A 12,980-nucleotide genomic window follows, 5' to 3' on the forward strand; every position below is an offset into this window, starting at 1 on the left:
TTATCTCAGCCCTAATGACACTCATCTGCTGATTACCAGAAGACTCAGCAATAGAGATGAGAGTTATATTTAAATGCTTGTTTTCAAGTTCCTCCCTCACCACTTAGGCCTGGCCTACATACAACTGGCATAGTTTTGTGACTATGAAAAACATACCTGCGTGCCTCTATTCTTGGTGGCTCTCTCACTGAAACAAGTATGATGCTCACCCACCACACTCATATGGGCAAAGAAACTTGTGTATATAAAATATCTGAACAAAAGAGATGGGCATGGCCAAGGACAGCAAGTTCACTAGCTCCAAACTGGAGGCGTTGTTACTATGGTTAGTTATTTTCTGTGATGAACGTAAAGACAATTAGTTATTTCAGCACTCCACTGCTACATTGGCACTAAGAGGGAATTGCTGAGAAACCATTTTCTAGAGCCTGGACAACTTTGCCTCAGGTGAAACAGCATCATTCAAGTGTTCAGAGGTGGCTGGGCCCATTAGTCTCCCTGTGGCATGCTTCACCTACACAGAGTTCCATGGCTACTTGTACCTTTTTTTTTTTTTTCTTCCCCAGGCTGAGTGAGCTTCTTTCTAATACTCAGTTTGTAAATCAGACATTATCAAGAGTTTAAGATGGAATTAACTTCTACTGGCCCCATGTTTAGCTGTTGCTACAGTGGTGTGTGCTGGAAGAAACTCTGCCTGGAGGGAGCAATCAATAATCAGAGTAGAGAACAGTGACAGCAATTCCCTCTAGACAGAGCAACTGGGGAGCAGACATTCCCCCCCTTATTTATCTCTTTAGTCTTGGAACCTAGAATTGCCCTGCATTCACAAAAATGCTTGTTGAACTGAATGGACAATTGAAATAAAAAAAAAAAAATAGTATTAGAGAGGGGAAGTTGGTGAGTAGGGTAGAAATCTAGAAGAATAAATAAGTGTGTACTGCAGAAATAAACAAACTGTAGTAGCAGACGAGTGAAGGGAAAAATTAAAACTATTTACAAACAATGGATGGAAAATTAAATGTCAAGGAAGAATCCAACAAAAACATAATGCATGTACATAGGTTTTCACAAGTGTAGCATGCACACATTCACACACACACACACACACACACACACACACACACTCACACAAACATTAGCAAAGATGGAAGGGCAGAGAGCTCTTGGAGGTGCTCATGTTGACTTTAGCCCTTGCTCATGGGAAGCTGACTTGCAGCTATTAAGGGCAGACGACAATTGGAGGCACACTGGGGAGGGGAGGCTTGTCCACCAGTAAGGCCCGAAACTCTGGACTCTTTGTTCCACAGAAATGTTATAGCTATACCCTTTGTACTCGTTCTAAAGGAGATCCCTTCTGGTTCTACTTCCTAATATAACCTCAGATCTACCTGAGGACCCACCTTACTTTTATCATCTATATATAGCAGTGAGGATCTGCTCTCTATAAATAGGTTGCCAAGCTGCACTGTGCCTTTTGCAAACATTAAAGCAGAAATAGTCCTAACACAAATCAATAATGTTTGCCCGTTTCCCTATGCTGCTCTGCTTATTTTTAGCCCTTATGCAGAGCTCAAAATTTATAATAAAAACTTCATATCACCTTCAGGAATGCTATCTACTGATGACCAGGGCAGCAAAGTAAAAGACTAATTTATTTTAATATTTTCATGTCTTTAAAAAATAGTAATAAATTTAGACTCAGTACAGGCATTTGTTCTACTACCTCATTACATGGATTTAGGCCTTTGGGGAAGAAGATCATGAAGCTTATAAAATCCTGTACTTATTTTTGTACTCCCTGTGTTTTTCCATCTGCCAATTTATATAAGGTTCAATTCTTTATCCCACTGCTCACAATCCAAAGAGAGAGCTCTGAGTTGCTCGGAAGTGGGAAGGACTATGACCCCAGCTTTACCTTTCTTTACTAAAACATCATTTAGTGTATAGACGAATCACAGTTGCAGAATCCTGGTGAGAAGGGCCACAAGGCTCAGCAATATAAAAGGTGTATTAGAAACAGCCTTGGACACCCATGCGAGTAATTGGGATCTGACTTTCTCTACGGTACTTTATCATGACTATGTTTCCTATGGAGTTTCCAGCATAAAATTCACACATGGTTGGTGTCAGCTGATGCTGGCCAAGAGACAAACAAGTCCCTTTTAAACACAAATTGTATCAATGAATACTTGAGTCCCCAATAGACTTGTGAATGTAGGTGGGTCTTAGAGAGTCCCATTTTGTAGGTGCACCTTTAGAAAACAGACCAAAATATACTATGGTACATGTACTTGATTGAAAGATTAGTTTATGCCACTCTGTGATTCTATGCAAGTCACATTAAGTCTTTAGGGCATTCATGTCCTCTGTGTGTCACTCTCTGACCCCTAGGTAAGTCACGTAAATCCTTAGGACATCCCTGTATTCATGTGGAGATATTAAGGGAAGTCCATGGCAACAGCCATCAGTGGGCATGTGAATACTCTGAAATTCTGGGCAAAATTTTATTTCCCTGAACCTGTATGTAATTTTTATGAGAAGAGAGTGTGCATCTTCTGTTGCTCTAAGTCTATGATTCTTCCCCAACCCTACAAGTTGAAGAACCTTTACACTGAAGCAGCATATTGCACAATGGTTGGATCATGGACTTCGACACAGAGGACCTTTAGAATATGTGTGGTGTGTCTACATACAGCCATGTGTGCTGTGCTACACAACAGAATCACAAAACATAAAACGAAGGCAAAATAAACAATGGTCAACTAGTGTCTGGTTTAACTTGAGGCCATGCCCTATATTGCCTGGATAGCCAGGCATTGGAGACTGGATAGCCCAGAGACCTTGGATGGACGCTTTGTCTAGTCATCATCAGAGAGGCTTCTTCCCACGCTGATTGAGAGTGGGGTGCAGAAACACATAGCCAGACATTAGGTAGAGAGAGTCTATATTGAAATCTCCACTAGGTCCCTTCCCTCAAAGATGAGGGAATCCTGTGGAAGAGGGGAAGAAAAGATTTTAGGAGTCAGAGGGGGATGGGGGAAATTAGAAGAACAGGGGTCACCGAATCAACTAAGGGTTCACATGGGGTTACAGGAACTGAAATGGCAAGCACGGGGCCTGCATGGGTCTGTACCGGGTCCTCTGTATATTACCACAGTCTGGCTGTTCGTTTGGTGTTCTTGAGAGGCTCCTAACAGTGGGGAGGGGTGTGTCTCTGACTCTTTGCTTGCTCTTGAGACTCTTTTCATCCTATTAGATTGCCTTGTCTGGCTTCCACGTGAGGACGTTCACCTTGCCTTATTGTATCTTGTTTTGTCCTGTTTGGCTATCAACTCTTGGAAGCCTGCTCTTTTCTGAAGAGAAAACAAAGGAGGAGAAGATCTGAGGGAGAGAGGAGGTGGAGGGGGGAACTAGAAGGAATGGAGGGAGGGGAAACTTTGGTTGGGATGTATTGTATGAGAGACAAATCTATTTTCAATAAAAAAAGAAAAATATTCTAATATAGCTGAACATAAAACCTTTTATCATTCTAAATGATTATTTTACCAAGAGGAATATGACTGAATGTGCTTTGATACCTTTGAAAATCTATATTTAATTATTCATGATACATTAATTTGGAAGTGCAGCTCTAAGTTCAATTTTCTTATTATAATATGTTGGCCTTAATGTTTATCACAGGTTTGAGCAATAAAATCACATATAAGAAAAACATTTCCAGAAACTTTTCATAATATTCTGTCTGGAATAGTGTTTATTTTCTTGGTTAGTCTTAGAACGCACATTTATCTTGAAAGAACAGATTTGCCACAGTGCCCCACCCCCATCTCTCTGGTAGGTAGTAATAAAGTAGTGTAGTATCATACAAATAAATACAACTTTAAGTTTGACCACGATTAAAGATGTTTCAATAACACAAACAGCAAATCTCTATGAGGTGCAAAAATTTTTTCATGAACTGTCAACCATGCATGGCTTTTCCTACACGACGGATGGACGTTCTGGTTTTTACAAACCTAACCTTTTTAGTTGTGTCCTCTGACACCCTGTCCTTCTGCTCTAACACTGGCTGCACTAGCTGCTCACAGTGGCTGCCCAGTGAAGGAGCCTACCTCTTGTCACTTCCCCCTGGGGTCTTTCTCAAAGAAGCAGCTGCTTTAGAGGAAACGCCACTCAGTTGTTCTTCATAAAACATTTCTTGTTGACTGTGAGAGGACCTTCGGTGGTGGCTTACTGACAGGAAGCTCCTAACATTTCATCTATGAGACAGAAACTAGCCTGTTCGGGTGTGTGAGGTTAGATAACACACCTTCCACATGGCTTTGCTTCATGTCAGTTGTCCTATGGAAGTTCTTGCTTTGGGATTTCGGTGGCATCTTCTCCAATTCCTTCAATAGCATTTTCTGATAAAGAAAACCATTTTAGATAATATTTTTTTCAACATCTTACTTTATCTTATGTTAAGACAAGAACCAGGAGGCAATAAGTGTATCCAAAAGATAAGTAGTTTCTCTACTTTTGCAAATAAAAGAAGGACCAAGAGATGATTCAAAACCATATCATCTAGTTTAATGAAATGTTATTAGAATTCCCTGTGATGGGCTGGGGATTCAGCTCAGTGAGGAAGCGTGTATCTAACAAGCTCAAGGCCCAGGATCAACCCACAGCGCTGATACCAAATGACAACATCAACAACCGGAGGCCCCTCAGATCACCACCTGAATTAAGCATTAGTTTTAAAACTACACTATGTTGAAAACAGCCCATGCTTTTCTAATGACACCTTCATATTATCATCAGGAAGTGCCTCAAGGCAAAGTATGTGCTTAATTCCATGTTGTTCATTCTTAATGATAGTGGGTGCAGACCTATATTTCAATTAATTGTATCAGTTTTGAGATGTGAGGATCAACTTATAAAATATGATTGGATTGTTATTTTTAGTTAATAATTTGGCTAACAAGCAGCTTATTTTAGAATGAAGTATCATTTCTATTTTTGTATTGCTTATTGGTGCTTGCATGAAACATAACAGCTTTAATGATATTTTTATTGGTCCTTCCTTCTGTCCTTCCTTCCTCTGAGATGAGGTCCTTCTATGCAGTCTTGGCTCGTCTGGAACTGGCTCTGTAGACCAGGCTGGCCTAGAACTCAGAGAGATCCATGATCTAACAGTCTCTGCCTCCTGAGTGCTGGAATTAAAGGTGTGTGCCACCTCACCTGGCTTTGGTTTTTTAGTTTTGATATAATTAAGCTACCTGATATATTCTGTTGTTATCACTGTATTACACAGTTGAAAATATTTCATATTCTACAAGTTAACTTAGGGGGAACAGTATAAATCCAGCACAACATCCTGCAAGCTAGTGAGGGAATACTGTTGAGCTCTGCATGCCCAGGGAAAGTCTGCCTGTAACACCCTTGTCCCCATTTAACACATTCCGGGGAAGGGCAAATGGCAACTTGTCTATGTATTACCTTAGTTTTCATTACTTTGGGGAGCTAAAAATAGATTGAGGGTCCTGCGATGATGGCTCAGTGGATAAAGGTACCTATCACCTTTTTAAAAAAAGCTTTTGTAAAGCAGCTTGGTGACTTGAGTTTGATTCCCAGAACCCACATGGTAGGAGAGAACTGACTCCAACAAGCAGTCCTCTGACTTCCACACACACACACTACGACACTGATACATATATACATGTACACACACACACACACACACACACACACACACACACACACATTCACTCAGAATGTAAAATGAATGAATGAATGAATGAATGAATGACACTGATTAAAATTGCAATTTTGTTTTGTTTCTGTTTTTTGAGACAGGGTTTCTCTGTGTAGCCTTGGCTGTCTTGGACTCGCTTTGTAGACCAGGCTGGCCTTGAACTCAGAGATCCACCTGCTTCTGCCTCCTGAGTGCTGGGATTAAAAGCATGTACCACCACTGCCCGGCTAAATTGCAGTATTGTTTTTTCTTATGCCTTAGTAGGTTTTAAAATAAAGAACAACAGAACCAAAAGATGACCTCCAGAATCTTCCTGGTCACATTTTCCCCGTCACAACCCCTCATGTTTTTAGAGAACACTCAGAGATCCCAAGGCCTCTCATTTTTGCCAGAGGCCAACTGGTCTTCTAACTCGATGGCCCTCCCAAAAGCTAAGGGTAATTTACTCTTAAGGAATTAAGTTGCTTGGTTCTGTCCACATCTGTGGGACTACATTTGTAGCTATCTTTTCAGCATTTCTTAGGAAAAAGTTTTCTTAGCAGAAGGAAAAATAATCAAACCTATGTTGTTTCTTTTACTTTGGAGACTCCACCAATACTGCCTATCCAAAAGACTACGATGAATCATTAAAGAGCGGCATCATTTAAAGCTGTAATAACCTTTTCCCTGGGCCTCTAGGAAGGCGATAGGGTGCCTCTTACAACGTTTCAGTTTGTGCTACTTCGCATACCAGTGTTGGTTTATAAGCACTAGTGTTATATTTCATACACGAAGGGACAGAAGTAACTAATTATATGACTCCTCGCCAGATTCTGGTTACATGTTTGCATATTGAATTTCCCCTCTTTATTTTCCCACGAAACCAAACCCTTCACACCCCACCGACTCTAGTCACCAGACTCAGCTGAAAAATAGTCTTGCTTCTCCTTGCATTCAAGTATGAAAGGTACCGGCTAGTCTTTCGCGATCAGACACATTTGATTGAGTTTTTAAATGCAACACAGGCTAAATAATGAGCCACAATGGCCGCTTAAGCAACCAGCTAGTAACCTGGTGAGCACTGCCCTTACAACTAAAAGTTCCTAACCAGATGCTGATTTACAGCTTCCCAACCTCAGAAAGGAAGTCGGGTAGTAGGCTTAAGACATGAAGAGTATCACATGATTTTAACTCCAGAATATGTCCATAGACTGAAGTTTTTGTTTTCTTCCCAGAAGTGAAACATAAGGCCCTGAAAGGAGTCTGGTGGCCTTCCACATCACCTCCAGTCAGAGGCACAGCTAGATTCAGGGTCAGGATTTTGATTGGGATCAAAGCAGATGAAGAGACCTGACCATTTGGTCACTCACATTGACTTTAGAAAGAAATCTCATCGTAGAAATCAAAAACAGGTAACTAATTTTATAAGGTGGTAGGTGGTTGCACAAAACACATAAGGATTTAAATATTTATTATTCATACATTTTGGAAACTAGAAAGAGCAGCGAAAACCTAAGCTTCCATTTAAAAGCAAACCTGTCTTTCAGACACTCCTAGTTAGATGTTTTCTAGGATGATTCCACAAACCTGTCCCCTCACAGTCTCCATCCCGGGTCTAGACAAGGAGCTGATCCCATCAACCAATTCATACGGTGACAGATGAAAACAGGCACATAAAGGGAGAAAGTGGCCAACTGTCACATGAGTTGTCATACTTCCTGTGTTTTCTTCAATCGGCATCAATCAGACTATTACTGCTGATAGGCCACAACTCCCAGAATGTTGCTTCTTGAGGGCTATATTCCCAATCTGTTCTCCAGGATACTCTCCCTGGATCAGGCATGAAGATCTAGGTTCTGTGTTTAAGTTGGAGAAGGAAGATAGACTGAAAATTCTGCTGATACTTTTCTCACATCTTGAGTATTATTCAGCCTCACAAGAAGAGTCTGATGTATATAATAGTGTTCATGAGCGCTGAGACCATCATACCGAATGACATAACTTAGACACACCAAAGGACAAGTACTGTATGCTCTCACTTAAAGGAGACGGGGTATCAAAACGACAGAGACAACAATAGTGAATGGTGCTTTTCAGGGTGTTGGGGAGTTACTGTTAAGTGGGTGTAGATTTCTAGTTGTACAAGACAAAGTGGGTTCTGGAGATAGATGTGTTAACAGGCGCACACTATAAAGGTGTTCAGTTCCACTGAATGGAGTACTTTAAAAGCTAATGTGGTAAATGTTATGCTTGTATTGTACCCCATTAAAAGAAGAAATTTTTAAAAATACTATTCTATTGAAATTTTCTTCTACTCCGCTGCCCTCTTCAAAGTTATAACCTATACAAAATCATCCCAGTACAAAATAGAGTGTTTTAATCTGCATTGATAACCTTTGAAAACACAAGCCTAGGGAGGCCTCTGCGATCCAAGCAATAAAACTCTCAAAGTACAGTGAGCCTGTGAGCCAGGATAGAATTGTGAAGGGCTTTGGCTGGAAGAGAATAACTACGGCTCTAATGACAGCTCCAAATTCAATCATCACGGCATGCCTCGATCTCCCTTTCCAAATAACCGCAGGCTCTTTGGGCATGTACTCAACTGCTTAATGTAGCACGAGGGAGTGGCAATGCCCAGAATCCAAGGCTCCATTTTGGCTTGAGCCCCCCAAATATAGTATTGTCTCTCATCAAAGCAAAGGCTAGGGAGTACTGCTCCTAGGTCTCCCCACGTCAGCTTTTGGCTTAAAAACGAGAATATCAAAGTGTCTTCGCAAAACTCAGGAGTCTCCAGTGGTGAATATTCCCACTTAGAAATATTAAATGTTCCTCATAATGCCCCTAAAGAGAAGGAAAGGATAGCTGGATTTACTAAAGGATGTGCTTATGATACCACACTTTCAAATATGCAGACAAGAGAGGCTTGGAAAAGAATGAGTGAGAACTGTTCACAATCTATTATTCCTTGTTAACAATTTCAAACATCAAGTGAACCCATCCATGTAAGTGTATACAGCTGGTTATGGCTTTCTGTGTACACTTACAGAATGTAATGACTGCCATTTTAATTGACACCCTGAAGTCTGTCAATGTGCTGACCTAAGCAGCTCAATTATTTTGCCCAACTGGAGAAGTGTACTCTCTAGAAACAAATGAGCATAAGACATTAAAAGGCTATCCTTGCTAATACTTTCAAATTGGGCTAAGGTTAGTTGTATCCTGTTGAGCCCTTCTAGTTCTTTGGATGGCCAATGTGAGCATGGTGAGACATACTGCTTGGGTCTCTAATCTTAGCTGTGACATTTCCTGTCTCATGTTTTACCATCAATAGTGACCTACTTGTTAGACACGAGGTTTTCCAGGCTGAGCGTTTGATGCTTGCACATGGGAAACACAATTATTTTTATATTTAGCACAAAATGTAGCCTTGAAACATTTAAAATGATTTCCAGCTTAAGCTATCTGCACTAATCTTGTTTTGCAATGTTTTTTCCTTTGTCATTTAGAAATACAGTAGCTATGGTCCACTAAACATAAAACATTCATCCTTTGTTTTCTAAGCAACCTGTGAAGATTCTAAAGAATATTAGTGTTTAATGAATAGAAAACTAATGAAGAGTAGAAGATTCCTGTCCTAGTTACTCAAGAGGAGAGCCAGTAACAAACGACTTGTTGAAAGTGAAAGGAAACAATGCTACCAGTACCATTTAGAGCTGAAATACCCAGAAAAGTGAAGCTAACTCACTAAAATCAGTAAAAAGAGTAGACAAAACCCTCAGATTAGAAAGCCACAGAAAGAGCCCCAGGTTTCATAAAGGAAAACTTAGCAAAACCTAAAATCTCTCTGAGAAACAATACACATGAGAGCACAAATCCCTGGGAAGAGAATCTGTCAATACAATGAAATACACCTAAGGGCAAGTCAATAATGTTGTTTTACTAGGCAAAGTAAAACTGCTGTCCATAGCTTTCAAAATTAAGAATCAAGTCGTCATTGTAAATGTACATATGTATGTAACCCTGCAAACACTGCTCAGAATGGAGCTTTGACATGCAAACCCTGGTGAAATGAGCAAAGGGCCCTACAATCTAACAAAGAGTACTTACTTGCTCTATGAATAAGTAAATTACCAACATGCAACCAAATCTCCACATGGATGTCAGGATTTGCAGTACACACATTTAAGTGAATTTCCAAAGCTATGGCTACCACACCAGCTCAAAAGCAGCTGCTTGTGTGATCCATAAAGGGCCTTTCAAACCACAGTGTTCACACATGGAGAAGCACATGCTCTCCTTTGCCTCTGCCAAAGAAACCTCATTGCCACCCTGCAAAGTACTTGGGAAATACTCCAGCAATGTGTGTCCCCATTATGAATTCTTCCTCATTGCGACTGCTTTTGCTGTGCATTTTCTATCACCCCATGCTGCTTTTCACATACACAGCCTTGACAGGAAAGAAAGGAAAAGAAAAGCTTCAGTTGATCCATAAAAGGGCCAATCTATTATACATGGAAACTACCCTGCCAAAAGCAGGCCCCCAAGAACCATCCACCATAAGCCTATAAACTTAAATAATAATGATAGATTAACCTAACCCTTTAATTCTTCGTCTCATTTTCACTTAGATCCTTCACAAAATTATACCTCCAGTTTTACTTGGGTTATAAAGGAAGAATAAAGCAAGAAGAAAGGGGTCTCCACCAAGAGACACGGGAAGAAAGCACGGCGTGAACATCAAAACATCCTTTCTTCATTTCTTCCGACTTGCTTTTGAGGCTTAATAGAACAACCACCTGCAAGAACTTAACTAAAAATCTCTCAAGCACAGATGCATTTTACTCACCATAAAATTTAATTCTGTTTTTGGAAATCAGATACAGAAAGCCTAGCCAGAGGTGTATTTCATAGTAAGTGACCAGTAGGCTTTCCTGACAAATGAACAGCAGGTGACAGAAAACCTCAGGTGGATTGACTCATACTATGGGCCAGGATACCTTAGTTTGTGAGGTCCCCTGGGGAAGGACGTAGGGAAAATGAACAGGGATGGAGTGAATGCAAAGTTCTTGTCCAACTTAAATGATGGTTTGTTTATTTAAATACATGCCAATATCACACTGCAAGCATCAGAAAAGAATGCCTTACAGTGTAATTAGCATGTAAAATCCCATAAAACAAGAATAAAATAAAAACCTGCACACATTTACAAAAGCACTCACTTTAATGAAGAAGGAGAAGCTAGAGCAAAAGGACTTTGGAAGGAAACACTGCTTCATGGACGCCAACTGCTTATGAATTAACATGTGCGGTAAAGCTACTTTTTAATTTACACCTCCATAATTACTTTGGAACAATTAGAAATGTAGCTCTGAGAAAAGAGTCATTTTAGTACATATATGAGTTGAGAAATGTGTATGCAAAGAAATCAATTTTAAGTGTATTTACCATTATGAATCCAACTATAATTCTCTCTCCCACTTTAAAATTCAGCCTTATAAGTAATTTCATTTTTTAACAGTTGCTATCAAATTAAAAGTGTTGGTGTCAATAAACTATTCTAAATAAGAAATTCAGAACTTCACCTAAGTGCCCTAAGCTCTTTAAAAGCTCATATGTATATAACTATGGTACAGTAAGCATATCTTTTCTCTAAAGAACTTCAATATTCACTCCTTTTGCCCTTGAACAGAATACAAAGTAGATTTAATTAGTTTTCAAGTTTTACAATAAAAAAATCCTGAACTTGATATAGCAGGCTCAAACAACAACTGGCATGTTACCTTAGCGTGGATGGTAAAGGCTGACTCCTGGTTACTAGAAATCTGCATTCGTAAGCACTCATTCATTCACTGACTTACCCATTTGTTTGCTCATTCACTGTAAAATACAGGTAGAAGACAAAGGATCAAAACCTAGGTAAACTATATGAGACTGTTACAAGGACCAGGAAGAAAACAAAAGTTGGGAGGAAACAATCAGGCCTGGGGAGTACTCCTACACAGATAGATGGGATAGTCCTTGGATACAGTTACAAAGAGGAGATACCAAATTAAAGTGTTAATAGTTAAATGTCTGGGTAGAGAGGATGTAGCCATAGGAACAGACTCTGTGTGATCCAAGCAGAAGGAACCACAAATGCAAAGGGTCACAGGTGGGGAAGAGACTGGCTTATTACACTGACAATAAGAAAGCCATATGGTTAGAAAATTGAGCAAGGGCCACAGGATAAATAATGAGGTCAGGGAGATGGGCAGGGTCCAACCCCTTAAAGCTCTGCTGACAGTGATGGCCCTAGGACTGTCTTCCAAGGAAGTGAGCCGTCGTTGAGTAGGAAGGGACATAAGGGGACTCATGTCTGAATCCTAGCTTAGCCTTATTAGTTGTGTGATCTCAGTAAATTACTAAGTTCCCTTGGTTGCTAAATTCTTACTTATAAAAGTGTACATAATAAATCATGACAATCATAGTTATCCATAATTATCAGTCTTGTTAACAGAATGATATATAAAGTTAATACGATTGTTTACATTCATATAAATCTATACTGAAGAATATACTAGATAGAATTATTGAGAAATAAGCAAATTATTTTAATTATTTTTTTCACTAAGCAAAGAGCATATACTTCTTGAGTACAAGAAGACATAAATTAGTGCATTCAAACTCATTAGGGTTTATTGTGGCTGTAATCAGAATAATTATTGATCTTGGCTCTTTTCTGTGTCCTTAATTAGTTTGCATTGTACCTTTTTTGCTTCCATTCATCAGTTGTACCTACCAACTACTAACAGTCATGATAAGGAATTTCACAGTTATTTCACAGCATGAGGCAGATATTCACATGTGCCTACAGGGTCTGTTCTGTACCCCACCTCTCCCAATACCTACATCTTGTTAACAGAATGCCAATTTTGCTCATCCTTCCCCTTCTCAGGCACTGATCCATGGCTAGTGACTGACTGAGAGGTGGGCATGTGAACCCCTTCTGATGGGCATGTGAGGATCCCTCTGGAAGTCTTTTAAGGAATGTTCTCATACTGTTCAGAAGGGGCTTTGAAAAGATGGGGGTGGTTCAATTTTTATGTGCTCTAGATATTGTCATGTTTGCAAGCGTCATATAAACTGCTACAACCACGTCACAAATACACAAAGAATTAGTCTTAGAATGGAATGGTCCGTGACAAAGGCAGGGGAAGAGGAGAGGGACCTACCTTGAGAATGACATTGCATCACTTAATCAGTCACTCTTGCTATATGCTCTGTTTTT

At 39.9% G+C, this 12,980-nt stretch overlaps 1 protein-coding gene across 1 annotated transcript in view; it reads right to left on the reverse strand.

The window, feature by feature from the left end:
- The window catches only part of Marchf3 (membrane associated ring-CH-type finger 3), a 147,563-nt gene that overhangs the window by 123,608 nt on the left and 10,975 nt on the right, over positions 1–12,980 (reverse strand). The window lies entirely within an intron of this gene.

This window comes from Acomys russatus, chromosome 20 (genome assembly GCF_903995435.1).
Source record: "Acomys russatus chromosome 20, mAcoRus1.1, whole genome shotgun sequence".
Taxonomy (NCBI): domain Eukaryota; kingdom Metazoa; phylum Chordata; class Mammalia; order Rodentia; family Muridae; genus Acomys; species Acomys russatus.